General features: G+C 38.0%; 1 protein-coding gene across 1 annotated transcript in view; it reads left to right on the forward strand.

The window, feature by feature from the left end:
• The window catches only part of THSD7B (thrombospondin type 1 domain containing 7B), a 1,177,597-nt gene that overhangs the window by 522,480 nt on the left and 634,418 nt on the right, over positions 1 to 20,699 (forward strand).

The following is a 20,699-nucleotide window of genomic DNA, read 5'->3' on the forward strand; positions in this document are numbered from 1 at the left end:
TATATGTAGACTATATATTTATGTATAAATGGAACCTATTCTGCTATGTGAAGAAGATAGGAATGTAAAATATTCATATTTTCATGTCGGGTTAATGCGTTTGGGTTTGCGGGAGAATGGGGATTTTTTTCCACTTTTTTTCCTCCATTGACTTCTATGGAGTATACGTGAACACGCATGCAATATTCTAAATTCTGCTTTTTGTGCTAGTCTGGTTAGACCGTGGGTGAAAACAGTTTACTTTCAACTCATAATATGAGAGCAACACGACGAGCGCAAAAAAGCTTATTTCTAGCGCAATTTACGTTTACCGTGAGTGTTAATTAGCACTCCACTTGTAATCTGGCCCTATATCTTTTACAGTGTTTCTACATTTAATTGATGATGATTGTTTGATATTTGGCATGATTTGATAGTCACCAAAAACAGCTGTCAGAAAACAGCTCATGTTGTTTTTGTGGTCTGAGCATATGAAATGTGACAATCTTTGGGTTTTCAGCATTTATCACCCAAACTATGTAATTATCATAGGCCATCTGCAGAAATAAAAATCTATTTACTCATTAAAAAAGAGATAAAAACAGATCAAAATTGGCATTTAATAAAAAACAAAACAGAACTTTAATGTTAATTGTATTGCTGTTATTATTATTATTATTATTATTAATAATAATAATAATAATAATAATAATAGTAATAGTAACAATAATAATAACAATATCATTATTTATTTATAATAATTTCTCCTTTATGTGCACCATTGAATAGCATTTTTTTAATGCATAGCTTTTCTTTAGCAGCTGTTTGCTGAATTGCACAACTATGACTGATGATTACGTTTTTATGTAGTCAATTGATGCCAGGCGACATGAAATGTGCATTAACACTTTTACTCTGAATCTCAAAACCTGATAGTGTCAAAAGATTTAAAAGAAAAAAATTGTTACATTATTAACAACATTTAGGGGGGGGGAAACATTGCACAGTGTCACATTGTAGGTAGTTAGTCTGTCACATTTAAAGGTGGGAAAATGCGATCACAGCTGGGCTTCTTGTATGGATATTGGTAACACACGGTGATTAGCAATGTGCCAAATGAGGTTTCTCCTGAAAACCACTTGGAAATGTCAGCAATTTTATGCTTACAAACAATTTCAGGTTATTAATTGGCAAGTTTGTGTAGGAGGGGAATATTTGTAACTTTGCTTTGTTTCGTAGGCATAGTTTGAAGAAAAAGATAAGTTATGAGGATTTCAAAATCAGTTTTATAAATTAAACAAGATAAAAAAATATTTTCAATAGGCATGTCATTCTGATAGCAAGGATTACAATACGTGAAAATTATAATTATATTAAAGGAGCACGTAATACAGTACAATTGAATAATTAATAAATATGCAATACAAAAGACATTTTAATAGCACTTGCTTTGAATATGAGTATTAGATATTTTCTGGCAAATTTCAAAGTTAATCCAATTTCCCTGCCCCTGTATCATGTAACAACCAGCAGTCAATTACAAAATACAAATACGGTTATATACTGTGCTCTTGCACATGCTCAGTAGGAGATGAAGCCTCCGAAAGTGTGCACATAAAAAGAAGGTGAACATTTGGAAGTAAATTGGACAGTTATTTTTTTCCCCAATTGCATGTTCTGTCTGAATCATAAAACAACAATATAAATATCTTACCACAATAGGCTAGAAGGCATAATGTTTACATACTCTTGGCAAATGCTGTACCATGAAGTTTCATGAAGTTTATGCATTTTGTCAAAATCAGACATAAATGAGACACAAATAAAATGTATTTACTAATGATTCTTCTTTGCATATGATTTGTTCTATGCCCTTATTAGCACATGTATCTGTTTGTCAATATGTATTTATTTATTTAGCAGATGCAATCATCACAAAGTGGAAATAATGGGAGACTCCATTTCCAAAATGTAGCACACTTCAGCAACATGGTTGTAAAGCAGGAAATTGTAAATCATTTTGACAGAACATATGTAATCACACATAGCTACTCTATTTATAAAAGTATTAAAGGGACATGAAACCCCAAATTTTTCTTTCATGATTCAGATAGAGAATATGCTTTTAAACAATTTTCCAATTTACTTATATTATTTAATTTGCTTCCTTCTCTTGTTATCCTTTGCTGAAAGGTTTATCTAGGTAAGTTTAGGAGCAGCAAAGAACCTAGGTTCTAGCTGCTAATTGGTGGCTGCATATATATACCGATTGTCATTGGCTCACCCATGTGTTCAATTAGAAACCAGTAGAGCATTGCTTCTTCTTTAACAAATGCTACCAAGAAAATGAAACAAATTAGATAATAGAAGTAAATTAGAAAGTTGTTTAGAATTGTATTCTCTATCTGAACCATAAAAGAAAAAACATTTGGGTTTCATGTCCTTTTAAGTTAAATCTTTTAGGAGCTGTGGTGTCAAATGCCAGGAACCTGCAACATATGGCTATGTCGATAGATAGAGCAAGAGATAGATGAATAAAGATAGAAAGCGGATGATTAAAACTTCAGATGTAAAAAAACAAGCCAAAACTAGCAGGGGTTGCCCTCAGGCAATTCTTAAATGAAGGAGCTTTCCCCACAAGTTGTAAGATGTCTCACATAGAAAGTAATGATGTTTGCTGTAAAGGGAAACATTGCTGTGAATAGCAAAGTTAGCAGGAATAAGGGGAACACTTTAACAATTAAACACTGCAACAAATACAAATTAGATTACTCTGTTTTCACTGCATAGAATCTCACAACAGTGTTTTTCTATGAGTGTAATAAGTGTTGTGCGTATTATGACACAATCTTGTCACTTTTCAGTTTGTGAGAAAAATCAGAATGGGAAACTGTTTAGAGAATGACAGCTTCTCCCATAGAAATCTCATGTTCAGTGAGTGCACTGGCTGAGTTGGGGGAAACTCATTTTACAATAAGGAAAATATTACACTTTGAATTTCATATTTTAAACACAAATTTTACTGCATTTTTTGCATGTTCAGTATAGTCGTGTTATGATTGTTAGTGTGCACCGTAAATATATATATTTTTTGCGTAATTGCAATACAAATTTTATTGGTTCCATAATATAAGATTTTCTCTCAGAACATTTTTTTTTAATTTTAATTATAAAAAAACAATACAAATACACACAATAATAATACCCTTAAGGAGTTGATGTATATGCTTGTGTATAATCTAAAGCTTAGTTTAATAAGTATTTACTAATTGTGTACAAAGTGAAAATAAGCAAAAAAAAACTAACAAAAAAACAAGGTCTCATTAAAATTTAGCTTGGAATTAAATGTCTCTGGGGATTAATTTTGTTTTGTGATATATTCCCAAAGCTTCTAAGCTTCAATGTATTGCTAAATGTTCCCATTTTTAATAAATTGATATTCCTTATTTATAAAATGCTCATTGACCTTGGTTAGCCTTTCTTCATATCTAGGTGGGAAAGACATCTTCCAATTTTTTACAATGACATTTTTAACACTATTAAACATCATTTGATATAAAAATAGTCTTGTTTTATCTTTCTTGCTATCCAAATCATTCAAGATAGCAGATAAAAAAATATTTAGGGGGCGGAGTTAACCACTGTGCAGAGCAGACATCTCAGTGCAGAGCTCCTCACTCTGATTACTGATATCCTTCAAATTGAGGTCTTTTTGCTTTTAAGCACCTTCTCTAAACTACTGAGGGGACTGTACCGACACGATATCTGGGTTCGTCTGGGCCCTGTCAACACTCCGCTGCCCGGTGGAACAATCCTTTCACCTGGAAGTGCATCAGTGTCAAACACCTCACAAGCTTCTTGTACTTGCTCTCGCCGTCTTCAACTGTTCTCTAATCCGGAGGGTCGGGGCTCTGCTCCGGAATAGCAGTGGACATTCCAGCAAGTGGCGGCGAGACAGAAGAGGCCTCAACTTGGTGTAAATGTGAGACTTGATGCCAGATAATTTGAGCCCATGTGGGGCCGGTGCGCCCATCGCTTACAGCTGGCTAGGGTCTAGAGAAAGTGGCCTGAGTTGGAGAAGTGGCCTAAATAGATTGCCGCTGGGGGTTATCCAGCGTCTACTACACAAGTGAAGATCGCAGAGGTCAGGGAGAAGGGAGATAACCCTAGGCTCATCTCTAAAAATTACACTAAAATTGAACTTGCCCCGTATTCCTCTAAGGCCAGAGAGGTGGCTATCCTGTTACACAGGCGTCTGGCGTGTGAGATAATCTTTATAGAAAAAGCCCCCCAGGCCAGATTTATACCATTGCCTCTATATACCTCTCTAATACTGGCCAGTGTAAGTATCTCCACAAAATCCTTAAATTGGTAGACAAGTACAGACAAGGTAGGGTAATTATTGGAGGGGACTTTAATCTGGTATGGGATCCCCTTTTAGACAAAAAGACGAACAGAACTAGTTTGGGAATTCCTTGGAGTGATAACTTCTCCCTCAAATTTAGGTCCCTTATGTTGAAATTTGGACTCTATGATGTGTGGAGAGCCTTCAATTCGCAGGATAGGGACTTCACGTACTTCTCACATGCCCACTCAACTTATGCTATGCTAGATTATATTTTTTCCCAAGCACAAACCTTAGACCATGTTAGACACACTAAAATCCATGTCTGCCCATGGTCAGATCATGATCAGGTTTCCCTTACTCTCAGCGAACCTACTGATAAACCAAGCCCTGCCTCTTGGACCATGCCCCACACCTTACTTTCTGACATCCCCTTTACAGAAGAGTTACGGAATTCCATGCGGGAACTAATTGAATTGAATGATAACCACTTGGTCTCTGATGATACCCTATGGGGAGCTTTGAATGCTTCTATTAGAGGCTTGATTATTAAAAAACATTCTAGCTTAAGGAAAGCTCAAAATTAACCCCTATCACAGGCCTTTAGCGAACTTAAAAACCTGGAAGCTCAGAATCGCACCTCTCCTGCACCACTACAAAAGGAAGCAATTCATATTTTGAAAGCCCATATTTGTGAACTGGAACGCACACAACAGCACTTCAATAAGACTAGGCAACTATTTTATTATAAGGGTAATAAAGCTGAAACATTATTAGCTAATAGATTACACCATACAGAAAGTGCTTCTCGCAATCAAATGCTTAAGCATAACGGTCAGTCCACTACCTTGCCCAGTCAGATAGGCTCCCTCTTTGCCAAATATTATGAAGACCTTTATAACTTTATGGATTTTGAGTCTCCTCCTGCCATGCCTCGGCCTAATATCAAGCACATTCTTAAACAACTCAATCTCCTTACCTTGTCGACAGCTGATCAGGATTCTTTGAGAGGCCCCATTTCCCTAACTGAGATTAAACAAGTAATTATGCAACTTAAACCGCTTAAGGCCACAGGTCCGGATGGCTTTCTCTCACTGTTCTACAAAACATATAGGGCTGAATTATCCCCTCTACTACAACGCTTTTTTCACACGGCCGATTTGCAGGGCTCATTTTGTGGGGAATTCCTAGAAGCCACTATTATAACTATCCCGAAGCCTGATAAAGACCCATGTTTATGTTCCAGTTACAGGCCTATTTCCCTCATAAATACAGACATTAAAATCTATTTAAAAAATCTAGCTAATAGAATTGCTACACTACTTCCCAACCTAATGAGGATCAGGTGGGTTTTATCCCCAACTGAGAGGGGCCTGATAACACCAGGCATTTGCTTAATGTTGCTATGGAAGCCACTAGACTGAACAAAGTAACAAACCCTTCTCGATCCTATCATTGGATGCCGAGAAGGCATTTGATAGGGTCAGATGGGAATACCTTTGGGATGTCCTGGAGGCATTTCGGTTCTCAGTGGAAATGCATTCTTATATACAGGCTCTGTACTCTTCTCCTTCAGCAAGGGTCAGGGGTATGGGGTTTTGCTCTGCTCCATTTTCACTGTCAAATGGCACTCGCCAAGGCTGCCCCTTATCCCCTATCTTGTTTGCCTTGGCCATAGAACCCCTTGCCGAACTTATCCGCTGGGAAACCTCTTTGGTAGGTATTACTCTACACAGTACTTCTCACAAAATTGCGCTTTTTGTGGATGATATCACCATTTTTTTCTCCTCCTCTAAAGGTACTATTCCTCAGCTTCTGTCCATCTTGAAACTCTGGAGATATGCCCTTCTACAAATTAAACCCCTCAAAAACTGAATTATACTCCGGGGGTTCCCCCCAGACTACGTCCAAGACCTTGTGAACACATATAACCTTCAAAGTAAAAAGGAAAACATTAAGCATTTAGGGATTTACATCTCAAATAACACTGCTCAGCTTATCCGCGATAACTATAGCCCATTGTTATCTGAACTGTGAGCCTTGACTTCCAAGTGGAACCTCCGGGCGCTGTCATGGTTGGGCAGGATTACATTTTTGGCAAAACAAAACAATCACCTAGATTGCGAGTTTTGCATTCGTGTTTTAATGCTGAAAAAATGTCTATTTCAACGTTAAAACAGCAACGCAGCCATTACGAGTCTTGTGTGTATAGCTGTACAGCAATCATTTAACCTGTAATGCAACGTCAGTCCCACACTCAAAAAATATAACGTTTTTGCATGGGATTTCCATAACACTGCCATTACAAGTTTTGCGGTGAGGCTAAAAAGCTTGCGTTACACCCTATACTGACACGATCCGTTCCGCAATCTGAGACCAGTAGTTATGAGTTTTACGCAACAAAACTTTTACACAAAACTTATACCTAAACTGTTACAAAGTATACTAACACCCATAAACTAACTATTAACCCTAAACCAAGGCCCTCCTGCATCGCGAACACTATAATAAAGATATTGCCGCTACTAAATAAAGTTATTAACCCCTAAACCTCTGGCCTCTCACATCACTGCCATTAAATAAACCTAATAACCCCTAAACCGCCAGCTCCCCCTTCGCCAAAAACTATATTAAACTATTAACCCCAAAACCTAACAACCCCCTAAGTTTAAATTAAAATTACAAGATCCATATCTTAAAATAAATAAAAACTCACCTGGGAAATTAACAAAAACCTAAGTTTAACTTTTAAATTAAACTAACATTACTATTATACTAAAATTAAAATATCTAGCAATTAAATAAATTATATTACTCATTAAAAAAAACTAACACTGCAAAAAAACTAAATCTACAGTTACAAAAAATAAAAAATACTAAATTACAAAAAATAAAAAAATACTAAATTACAAAAAAAATCACAAAGTTATCCAAAATAAAAACAATTACACCTAATCTAATAGCCCTATAAAAATAAAAAAGCCCCCCAAAATAAAAAACCTAGCCTACAATAAACTACCAATAGCCCTTAAAAGGGCCTTTTGTAGGGCATTTCCCTAAAGAAATCAGCTCTTTTCCCTGAAAAAAATACAAAGACCCCCAACAGTAAAACCCACCACCCAACTAACCCCCCAAAGTAAAAAACCTAACTCTAACAAAAACCTAAGCTATCCATTGTCCTGAAGAGGACATTTGTATGGGCATTTAGCACTTTTTTTGTCCTTAAAAGGGCAATTAGCTCTTTTGAGACAAACCCTAATCTAAAAAAGGTCTTCATCCATCCAGCCAGCGTCTTCTATCTTCATCCAGAGGGCATCTTCTATCTTCATCCTGGCAGCATGGAGCAGGTCCATCCTAAAGACATCCGGCGTGGAGCATCCTCTTCATACAGTCACTGCCATATACTGAATCTTCAATGCAAGGGAGCTTTTTCAAAATGGCGTCCCTTGCATTCCTATTGGCTGATTTGATTTTCGAAATTTAATTCAGCCAATAGGATGAGAACTACTGAAAGTTTTTTTCTTACCTGGGTATAGTCTTCTTTTCCAATTTGACTTGTTTTTCTTTTAATTCTGTGGGCGAATAAGTCTCGCAAGGGCGCAAAATCCTGTTATTTATTGCGTCATTCTTAGCACGATAATTTTTTGGCACTAATGTGCGTCTATGATGACGCAAGGTTGTCATTCCATGCATCTTAGTTGACACTGGGTTGTTTGACGTGAGTTGCGTCATTTCCGGATGTTTGTTAGCAAAAAAAAATAGTTATACTTCCTTTTGCATCGTGTGTCATACTTGGCGTCAAAAAAATGTGTTGGTTTTATTTTACCACTCTTCCTATATGCTCCTTGCCTTCTTTATGCTCAGAGGGCTATGCTATTTGCTTTTTTGCCTATTTTAGCATGTGCATTGTTTTCCCATTCCGGAAACTGCTATATGAGGAAATAAGATATTTTTGTTTAAATGTTATTTTTTCTTTTACATTTTACAAGATATCTCAATCTGATCCTGTCTCAGAAGCTGCTGTAGGAACCATGCTGCATGAACACAGTTCTACCAAAGCTAATTGTATCTGTTGTAAGCTAGCGGCTGTAGTATGTTACAGTTGTCATGATAAGCTTTTGCATGTCAAAAATGTTTCTATTAGTACTAGTACAGTATCTGTTGTTCCGTCAACATTTAATGTACATGATATCCCTGTTGATATGAAAAAATATATTGCTGATGCAATTAAGAAGGCTATGTCTGCTATTCCGCCTTCTAATAAATGTAAAATGTCTTTTAAAACCTCTCATGATACTGATGAATTTTGGAATGACCGACAACATACTGATATATCCACCTCTGATGAGGATCTCTCTGACTCAGAAGATCCTACTTCAGACATTGACATTGATAAATCAACTTATCTTTTTAAGATTGAGTATATCCGTTCTTTGTTGAAAGAAGTGTTGGTTACTTTGGATATTGAGGAGTCTGGTCCTCTTGATAACAAATCCAGTAAACATTTAAATTCTATTTATAATCCTCCTGTGATTACTCCTGAGATTTTCCCTGTTCCTGATGCTATTTCTGATGTGATTGCTTAGGAATGGTCTAAGCCTGGTACTTCTTTTGTTCCTTCTTCTAGATTTAAAAGGTTGTACCCTTTGCCAGTGGACAATTTAGAGTTTTGTGAAAAAGTCCCTAAGGTTTATGGGGCTATTTCTACTCTTGCCAAGCGTACTACTATTCCTCTAATCCTACTTATTTTAAGGATCCTTTAGATAGAAAAATTTAATCTTATCTAAGGAAAGCTTATTTACATTCTAGCTATATTCTCAGGCCTGCCATTTCTATGGCTGATGTTGCGGCTGCATCGACTTTTTGATTGGATAGCTTAGCACAATGGGAAAAAGTTCATGATTTGTCTAGCATTGTTCATTTGCTTCAACATGCTAATTATTTTATCTGTGATGCTATTTTTGATATCATCAAGATTGATGTTAAATATATGTATTTGGCTATTTTAGCTAGAAGAGCTTTATGGCTCACATAATGGAATGCTGACATCTAAATCTAGTTTACTATCTCTATCATTCCAGGGTAATAATTTATTTGGTTCTCAGTTGGATTCTATTATTTCCACTATTACTGGGAGGAAGGGAGTTTTTTGCCCCAAGATACAAAATCTAGAGGTAAATCTAAAGCTTCTAATCGCTTTTGTTCCTTTCGTCAGAATAGAAAACAGAAAACCTCTCCTTCCCCTAAGGACTCTGACTCCAATTGGAAGCCATCTTCGAGTTGGAATAAATCCAAGCCTTATAAGAAACCAAAGCTAGCCCCCAAGACTGCTTGAAGATGCGGCCCTCAATCAGCAGATTTAAATTATTTCAAGACATTTGGGCAGGTTCCGTTCAGAATCATCCGTTCAGAATCATTAGATTCCGAATATTGTCTCTCAGTGGTATCGAATAGGTTTCAGAATAAGACCTCCTGTGAGATGATTTTTTTCTCTCTCATATTCCAGCAAATCCTGTGAAAGCTGAGGCCTTTCTGAAGTGTGTTTCAGATCTGGAACTTCCAGGGGTTATTGTACCAGTTCCACTTCTGGAACAGGGTCTGGGTTTTTATCCAAACCTATTCATTGTCCCGAAGAAGGAAAATTCATTCAGACCAGTTCTGGATCTGAAGTTTTTTAATCACTTTGTAAGGGTTCCAACTTTCAAGATGGTGACTATAAGGACTATTCAGCGTTTTGTTCAGCAAGGTCATTACATGTCCACAATAGACTTACGGGATGCATATCTTCACATTCCAACTCATCCAGACCACTATCAGTTTATAAGATTATCTTTTTTAGACAAGCATTACCAATTTGTCACTCTTCCATTTGGCCTAGCGATAGCTTCAAGAATATTTTTGAAGGTTCTCGGTGCCCTTCTATCTGTAATCAGAGAGCAGGGTATTGCGGTGTTTCCTTATTTGGACGATATCTTGGTATTGGCTCAATCTTTTCATTTAGCAGAATCTCACACAAATCAACTTGTGTTGTTTCTTCAAAGACATGGTTGGAGGATCATTTTACCAAAACATTTCTTGATTCCTCAGACAAGCGTCACCTTTTGAGGTTTCCAGATATATTCAGTGTCCATGTCTCTGTCTTTAACAGACAAGAGACAAATGAAATTGGTTTCTGCCTGTCGACACCTTCAGTCTCAATCATTCCCTTCAGTGGCTATGTGCATGGAAGTTTTAGGTCTCATGACTGCAGCATCGAATGCGATCCACTTTGCTTGTTTTCATATGAGACCTCTGCAGCTTTGCATGATGAATCAATGGTGCAGGGATTGTACTCGGATATCACAATTTATATTCTTAAATCCCAACACTCAACTCTCTCTAAATTAGTGGTTAGACCATCATTGGATTATTCAAGGGGCCTCTTTTGTTTGTCCTTCCTAAACTGTGATTTCAACAGATGCAAGTCTCACAGGTTAGGGGGCTGTCTGCGGGTCTCTGACAGCACAAGGGGTTTGGAATCCTCAAGATGCGAGGTTACCGATCAATATTTTATAACTCTGTGCTATTTTCAGGCTTGACCTCTATTAAAGAGAGAATCATTCATTTGTTTTCAGACAGACAATATCACAACTGTGGCATATGTCAATCATCAGGGTGGGACTCGCAGTCCTTTAGCGATGAAATAAGTATCCCGACTACTTTCTTGGGCGGAATCCAACTCCTGTCTAATTTCTGCAATACAATTGGGAATGGGATTATTTTAGCCATCAGACTTTACATCCAGGGGAGTGATCTCTCCATCCAGATGTATTTTGTCAGATTGTACAGATGTGGGGTCTTCACGAAATAGATCTGATGGTTTTCCATCTAAACAAGAAACTTCCCAGGTACCTTTCCAGATCCAGGGATCCTCAGGCAGAGATGGTGGATGCATTAGCAGTTTGTTGGTTTTACCAACCTGCTTAGATCTTTCCGCCTCTAGTTCTTCTTCCAAGGGTGATCTCCAAGATCATAATGGAACAATCGCATGTGTTTCTGAAAGCACATGTATGGCCTCACAGATTTTGGTTTGCAGATCTTGTCCTGATGTCAAGTTTCCAACCTTGGCCACTTCCGTTAAGACAAGACCTTGTGTCTCAAGGGCTGTTTTTCCATCAGGATCTCAAATAGCTAAATTTGAAGGTATGTAAATTGAACGCTTAGTGCTTAGCCATATAGGTTTCTCTGACTCAGTGATTAATACTTTGCTACAGGCTCGTAAGTCTGTTTCAAGGAAGCTTTATTATTGGGTTTGGAAAACCTATATTTCATGGTGTTCCTCTCATAAATTCTCTTGGCATTCTTTTAGAATTCCCAGAATGTTACAGTTTCTTCAGGATGGTTTGGATAAAGGTTTGTCTGCAAGTACTTTGAAGGGACAGATCTCTGCTCGTTCTGTTTTATTTCATAGAAAGATTGCTAATCTTCCTGACATTCACTGTTTTGTTCAGGCTTTGGTTCGTATCAAGCCTGTTATTAAATCAATTTCTCCTCCTTGGAGTCTTAATTTGGTTTTAAAGACTTTGCAGGCTCCTCCATTTGAGCCTAGGGCCTCTAGTTATGAAGCTCCGGACATACCTGCCTTCACCGGCCCCAATACGCTTGCCTAAGCTCGCCTCACATCACTGCCGCAGACCTGAATACGTTCACCAAAGTTATCAAAAAAGCTGTCAAAAAGCCGCGCACCAAGTACGGGGCGATGAGCAGCGGACTGTGATAGTTATAACTCATCCGATCTCGCTGCTCTTCGGCTTTTCTACAGCTTTATTGATAAGCTGTCACTAAGCACTCACACTATACTATACTGTTCTACCCCCTATACCGGCGCCCCCGGAGCCCCCCGCAACTAAATAAAGTTATTAACCCCTAAACTGCCGCTCCTAGACCCCGCCGCAACTATAATAAATATATTAACCCCTAAACCACCGCACCCGGACCCCGCCGCCACCTACATAATACCTATTAACCCCTATCCTGCCCCCCTATATTGCCACCACCTATAATAAAGTTATTAACCCCTATCCTGCGGATCCCGGACCCCGTTGCAACTAAATAAATTGTTTAACCCCTAAACCGTCGCACACCGGACCCCGCCGCCACCTATATTAAACTTATTAACCCCTAATCTGTCCCCCCTACATGGTCGCCACCTATAATAAATGTATTAACCCCTATCCTGCCCCCCCTACACCGCCGCAACCTATAATAAAATTATTAACCCCTAAACCTAAGTCTAACACTAACCCTAAAACCCACCTAACTTAAATATTAATTAAATAAAGGTAAATAAATATTACTCTTATTAAATTAGTTATTCCTATTTAAAACTAAATACTTACCTATAAAATAAACCCTAATATAGCTACAATATTACTAATAATTATATTGTAGCTATTTTAGGATTTATTTTTATTTTACAGGCAAATTTAAATTTATTTTAACTAGGTACAATAGTTATTAAAATAGTTATAAACTATTTAATAGCTACCTAGATAAAATAAAGTCAAATTTACCTGTAAAATAAAAACTAACCTAAGTTACAATTACACCTAACACTACACTATCATTAAATAAATGATTCCTATTTAAAACTAAATACTTACCTGTAAAATAAACCCTAAGGCCTAGATTTGGAGTTTGGCGGTAGCCGTGAAAACCAGCGTTAGAGGCTCCTAACGCTGGTTTTAGGCTACCTCCGGTATTTGGAGTCACTCAAAATAGGGTCTAACGCTCACTTTTCAGCCGCGACTTTTCCATACCGCAGATCCCCTTACGTCAATTGCGTATCCTATCTTTTCAATGGGATTTTTCTAACTCCGGTATTTAGAGTCGTGTCTGAAGTGAGCGAAATCTATCGACAAAACTCCAGCCGCAGAAAAAAGTCAGTAGTTAAGAGCTTTCTGGGCTAACGCCGGTTTATAAAGCTCTTAACTACTGTACTCTAAAGTACACTAACACCCATAAACTACCTATGTACCCCTAAACCGAGGTCCCCCCACATCGCCGCAACTCGATTAAATTTTTTTAACCCCTAATCTGCCGACCGCCACCTACGTTATCCTTATGTACCCCTAATCTGCTGCCCCTAACACCGCCGACCCCTATATTATATTTATTAACCCCTAATCTGCCCCCCACAACGTCGCTGCCAGCTACCTACACTTATTAACCCCTAATCTGCCGTCCGCACGCCGCCACCAGCTACATTATCCCTATGTACCCCTAATCTGCTACCCTAACATCGCCGACCCCTATATTATATTTATTAACCCCTAACCTGGCCCCCTACAACGTCGCCGCCACCTGCCTACAATAATTAACCCCTAATCTGCCGACCGCAAAGAGCCGCCAGCTACATTATAGCTATGTACCCCTAATCTGCTGTCCCTAACACCGCCGACCCCTATATTATATTTATTAACCCCTAACCTGCCCTCCCTAATATCGCCGACACCTAACTTCAATTATTAACCCCTAATCTGCCGACCGAATCTCGCCGCTATTCTAATAAATATATTAACCCCTAAAGCTAAGTCTAACCCTAACACTAACACCCCCCTAAGTTAAATAGAATTTACATCTAACGAAATTAATTAACTCTTATTAAATAAATTATTCCTATTTAAAGCTAAATACTTACTTGTAAAATATATCCTAATATAGCTACAACATAAATTATAATTATATTATAGCTATTTTAGGATTAATATTTATTTTACAGGTAACTTTGTATTTATTTTAACCAGGTACGATAGCTATTAAATAGTTAAGAACTATTTAATAGCTAAAATAGTTAAAATAATTACAAATTTACCTGTAAAATAAATCCTAACCTAAGTTACAATTAAACCTAACACTACACTATCAATAAATTAATTAAATAAAATACCTACAATTACCTACAATTAAACCTAACACTACACTATCAATAAATAAATTAAATACAATACCTACAAATAACTACAATGAAATAAACTAACTAAAGTACAAAAAATAAAAAAGAATTAAGTTACAAAAAATAAAAAAATATTTACAAACATAAGAAAAATATTACAACAATTTTAAACTAATTACACCTACTCTAAGCCCCCAAATAAAATAACTAAGCCCCCCAAAATAAAAAAATGCCCTACCCTATTCTAGATTACTAAAGTTCAAAGCTCTTTTACCTTACCAGCCCTGAACAGGGCCCTTTGCGGGGCATGCCCCAAGAAGTTCAGCTCTTTTGCCTGTAAAAAAAAACATACAATACCCCCCCCAACATTACAACCCACCACCCACATACCCCTAATCTAACCCAAACCCCCCTTAAATAAACCTAACACTAAGCCCCTGAAGATCTCCCTACCTTGTCTTCACCTCACCGGGTTCAGCGATCGGTCCAGAAGAGGGTCCGAAGTCTTGATCCAAGCGGAGCAAGAAGAGGTCCTCCATCCGGTAGAAGTCTTCATCCAAGCAGGGCAGAAGAGGTCTTCCATCCGATTGAAGTCTTCATCCAAGCGGGATCTTCTATCGTCATCCATCCGGAGCGGAGCGGCAGGATCCTGAAGACCTCCGACGTGGAACATCCATCCTGGCCGACGACTGAACGATGAATGACGGTTCCTTTAAATGACGTCATCCAAGATGGCGTCCCTTGAATTCCGATTGGCTGATAGGATTCTATCAGCCAATCGGAATTAAGGTAGGAATATTCTGATTGGCTGATGGAATCAGCCAATCAGAATCAAGTTCAATCCGATTGGCTGATTGGATCAGCCAATCGGATTGAACTTAATTCTGATTGGCTGATTCCATCAGCCAATCAGAATATTCCTAACTTAATTCCGATTGGCTGATAGAATCCTATCAGCCAATCGGAATTCGAGGGACACCATCTTGGATGACGTCATTTAAAGGAACCGTCATTCGTCGTTCAGTCGTCGGCCAGGATGGATGTTCCGCGTCGGAGGTCTTCAGGATCCTGCCGCTCCGCTCCGGATGGATGACGATAGAAGATCCCGCTTGGATGAAGACTTCAATCGGATGGAAGACCTCTTCTGCCCCGCTTGGATGAAGACTTCTACCGGATGGAGGACCTCTTCTTGCTCCGCTTGGATCAAGACTTCGGACCCTCTTCTGGACCGATCGCTGAACCCGGTGAGGTGAAGACAATGTATGAAGATCTTCAGGGGCTTAGTGTTAGGTTTATTTAAGGGGGGTTTGGGTTAGATTAGGGGTATGTGGGTGGTGGGTTGTAATGTTGGGGGGGGTATTGTATGTTTTTTTTTACAGGCAAAAGAGCTGAACTTCTTGGGGCATACCCCGCAAAGGGCCCTGTTCAGGGCTGGTAAGGTAAAAGAGCTTTGAACTTTAGTAATCTAGAATAGGGTAGGGCATTTTTTTATTTTGGGGGCTTTATTATTTTATTAGGGGGCTTAGAGTAGGTGTAATTAGTTTAAAATTGTTGTAATATTTTTCTTATGTTTGTAAATATTTTTTTATTTTTTGTAACTTAGTTCTTTTTTATTGTTTGTACTTTAGTTAGTTTATTTCATTGTAGTTATTTGTAGGTATTGTATTTAATTTATTTATTGATAGTGTAGTGTTAGGTTTAATTGTAGGTAATTGTAGGTATTTTATTTAATTAATTTATTGATAGTGTAGTGTTAGGTTTAATTGTAACTTAGGTTAGGATTTATTTTACAGGTAAATTTGTAATTATTTTAACAATTTTAGCTATTAAATAGTTCTTAACTATTTAATAGCTATTGTACCTGGTTAAAATAAATACAAAGTTACCTGTAAAATAAATATTAATCCTAAAATAGCTATAATATAATTATAATTTATATTGTAGCTATATTAGGATTTATTTTACAGGTAAGTATTTAGCTTTAAATAGGAATAATTTATTTAATAAGAGTTAATTAATTTCGTTAGATTAAAATTATATTTAATTTAGGGGGTGTTAGTGTTAGGGTTAGACTTAGCTTTAGGGGTTAATACATTTATTAGAATAGCGGTGAGCTCAAGTCGGCAGATTAGGGGTTAATAATTGAAGTTAGGTGTCGGCGATGTTAGGGAGGGCAGATTAGGGGTTAATACTATTTATTATAGGGTTAGTGAGGCGGATTAGGGGTTAATAACTTTATAATAATAGCAGTGCGGTCCGCTCGGCAGATTAGGGGTTAATAAGTGTAGTTAGGTGGAGGCGACATTGTGGGGGGCAGATTAGGGGTTAATAAATATAATATAGGGGTCGGCGATGTTAGGGCAGCAGATTAGGGGTACATAGGGATAATGTAAGTAGCGACGGTTTACGAAGCGGCAGATTAGGGGTTAATAATAATATGCAGGGGTCAGCGATAGCGGGGGCGGCAGATTAGGGGTTAATAAGTGTAAGGTTAGGGGTGTTTAGACTCGGGGTACATGTTGGAGTGTTAGGTGCAGAAGTAGGAAGTGTTTCCCCATAGGAAACAATGGTGCTGCGTTAGGAGCTGAACGCGGCTTTTTTGCAGGTGTTAGGTTTTTTTTCAGCTCAAACAGCCCCATTGTTTCCTATGGGGGAATCGTGCACAAGCACGTTTTTGAGGCTGGCCGCTTGCGTAAGCAACTCTGGTATCGAGAGTTGAAGTTGCGTTAAATATGCTCTACGCTCCTTTTTTGGAGCCTAACGCAGCCTTTATGTGGACTCTCAATACCAGAGTTATTTTTATGGTGCGGCCATAAAAAAGCCAGCGTTAGCTTTTCGGGTCGTTACTGACAAAACTCTAAATCTAGCCCGTAAACTAGCTACAATGTAATTAATAATTAAATTGTAGCTATCTTAGGATTTATATATATTTTACAGGCAACTTTGTATTTATTTTAACTAGGTAAAATAGTTATTAAATAGTTATTAACTATTTAATAAATACCTAGCTAAAATAAATACAAAATTACCTGTAAAATAAATCCTAACCTAAGTTACAATTAAACCTAACACTACACTATCATTAAAAAAATCAAATTAATTAACTACAATTAGCTACAATCAAATACAATTAAATAAACTAACTAAAGTACAAAAAAACAAACACTAAATTACAGAAAATAAAAAAAGATTACAAGAATTTTAAACTAATTACACCTAACCTAAGCCCCCTAATAAAATAATAAAAAAAAGTAATAATAAAAGTCCCTACCCTATACTACATTACAAAGTAATCAGCTCTTTTACCAGACCTTAAAAGGGCTTTTTGCGGGGCATGCCCCAAAGTAATCAGCTCTTTTGCCTGTAAAAAAAAAATACAACCCCCCCAACATCAAAACCCACCACCCACATACCCCTACTCTAACCCACCCAAACAATCAGCCAATCAGATTGAGCTCGCATTCTATTGGCTGATCGGAACAGCCAATAGAATGCGAGCTCAATCTGATTGGCTGATTGGATCAGCCAATCGGATTGAACTTGAATCTGATTGGCTGATTGGATCAGCCAATCAGATTTTTGCTACCTTAATTCCGTTTGCCTGATAGAATCCTATCAGCCAATCGGAATTCGAGGGACGCCATCTTGGATGACCTCACTTAAAGGAATATTCATTCGGCGAGTAGGCGTCAGTGGAAGAGGATGGCTCCGTGTCGGCTGCTTTGAAGATGGCTCCGCTCAGTATGGATGAAGATTGAAGACGCTGCCTGGATGAAGACTTCTATTGGATGGAAGACCTCTTCAGCGCCCCTTGGATGAAGACTTCTATCAGATGGAAGACATCTTCAGCGCCCCTTGGATGAAGACTTCTATTGGATGGAAGACATCTTCAGCGACCCTTGGATGATGACTTCAGCCCGGCTGGGTGAACACGACTCAAGGTAGGGAGATCTTCAGCGGGGTAGTGTTAGGTTTATTTAAGGGGGGTTTGGGTGGGTTAAAGTAGGGGTATGTGGGTGGTGGGTTTTAATGTTGGGGGGTTGTATTTTTTTTATAGACAAAAGAGCTGAATACTTTGGGGCATGCCCCACAAAAAGCCCTTTTAAGGGTTGGTAAAAGAGCTGGTTACTTTGTAATGTAGTATAGGGTAGGGACTTTTATTATTTTGGTTTTTTTTATTTTATTAGGGGGCTTTGATTAGGTGTAATTAGTTTAAATTCTTGTAATCTTTTTTTATTTTCTGTAATTTAGTGTTTTGTTTGTACTTTAGTTAGTTTTTTTTTTTTTTTTTTTTTAATTTTATTGATTTTTCAAACAACAAGAAAAAAGAGTTACAGCTTCCATGATCCATAACGGATCTTATCTGCTAAACAGAAAAAATGCATCAAAAGTATGATATCACAGTATAATCCAGTGGGATACATTGGTTCCACTGGGTCTTATTAAATATTTACAATATTTGCCAAGAGAAGGAGAGAAAAAAAAAAAAAAGGGGGGAGGGGAAAGGTGGGGGGGAGGAAAAGGAAAACAGGGGGAAAAAATTAATTAGTTCTCCCCCCTCTCTCCGTCCGTTAGTCCATTGCCCATGATCTGGGTAATCTTCCTGTCTGTATCTGGTGTTGGAACCATTTAGACCTCTTAAAAGCTGACAATATTTGCCTCTGGCTAATTCTAGAAAGGGATAGAATCATCTCCTTCCATTTGTTAAAAAATTGTCGAAGTTGTTTGTTGTTAAAAATGTTTATATTATGCTGATCCAGTAATATTTGATATTGGGCTTTCCTAAGAAATTCGGACAACTTGAGGTCACCTCTACTCTTCCAGTTAGAAAGGATCACATTTCTCCCTACTAATATCATGGCATTCAGAATATCTCAAGTTGTGAAAACCTTGTCTGGACTCCCATAACCTTATTGCACCAAAAATTAACTTTGTACCAGAATTGTCTCACTTTAGGGCATTCCCAGAAACAATGAGCTAAATCTGCCCTTTCTTGTCTACATTTTGGACACTCCCCAGATGTTATATCACCCCTCCATAGAGCTATTCGAGCCGGGGGCAAATATGCCATATTCAGTAATCTAGTGTGCGACTCCCACCAAGTGACTAGAGTTGTTGCTTTCATTGCCAGTCTGACACTATCGGCTATCCGTTCTTTCCCTATTAGGGGGAACATTTTATTCCATTTCCTAAGTAGTCCCTCCATATGGGCTTCCCCTTGAATGTTCATTAGCATTTTATATACTCTTGAAATTTTTTTAGCCCCCTCAGAGTAAGCGTAAATTACACTACTAACTTCCCCCTTGTCTAATCTGATCCCTGTTTCATTTCTTAGGTCTTCAATCCAATGTCTAACTTGTAAGTAGGCATAAAAGGATGACCTTTCTAAATTATATTTGCCTTTCAATTCCTCGAAGGATCTAACTACCAATTGGTTTTCCTGACACAATTGACCTAATGAGTAAAGTCCTGCCTGTGCCCATCTGGAAAAAAACGATATGTTCAAACCTGGTGGGAAGCTTGGATTCCCTGTAAGTGGGAGGAAGACAGATTTACGAAAATAACTCTTAGTTGCTAAACATACTTTCTGCCATGTCTTAACCACATCTTGAATGGTCACATATTGTGCTATATTAGACGGTAATTTTCTCACTGGATTATGTATAATTGCTTTTAGATCAAAGGGAGCCACCATGTGCGACTCCAGGTCATGCCATGTAACATGGTCTCCTTCAGTGATCCAATCTAATGCAAATTTGCAAACGGCGGCATAATTGTAGGTTCTAATATTTGGGCATACAAGGCCTCCACTTCGTTTTGTCAATGTCAAAGTTTCAAAAGCTATTCGTGGCCTCTTCCCCCGCCAAATAAAGTTATTAAAAACCCTCTGGCGCGTCAGAGTATCTTTCTTGTATAACAACAATGGGAAGTTTTGAAGAAAGTACAGTAGTTTAGGGAATATAATAGTTTTTATGAGCATAACTCTAGCCGTCATACTGAGTGGCAGGTTAACCCAATTTTGAACTTTTTCCTGTATTTGTTTGATGCATTTAACCAAATTGAGTTCATACCACTCCCTAGGATTACTACTTAGGCTTAAGCCCAAATATTGTATACATAAAGTTTCCTGGAACGGGTGGTTTATTGTTTGGGCTGGTTTCTGAATCCATAACAATTCCGATTTCTCGTTATTAATCCTGTAACCGGAAAAAGATCCAAATAGGCCAACTATAGATAGGACTTGAGGTATGGATTGAGTTGTGTTGCTTAGAAATAGTAAGAGATCATCCGCAAAAAGTGATAGCACCATCTCCTGTTGGCCTATTCTAATCCCCCTTACCTCCTGCCTTAAGTAGATTGCCAGAGGTTCTAAAGACAGGTTAAAAAGTAGTGGGGATAGTGGGCACCCCTGCCTTGTCCCCCGTCTCAAAAGGAATCTGT

This window comes from Bombina bombina, chromosome 1 (genome assembly GCF_027579735.1).
Source record: "Bombina bombina isolate aBomBom1 chromosome 1, aBomBom1.pri, whole genome shotgun sequence".
Classification (NCBI taxonomy): domain Eukaryota; kingdom Metazoa; phylum Chordata; class Amphibia; order Anura; family Bombinatoridae; genus Bombina; species Bombina bombina.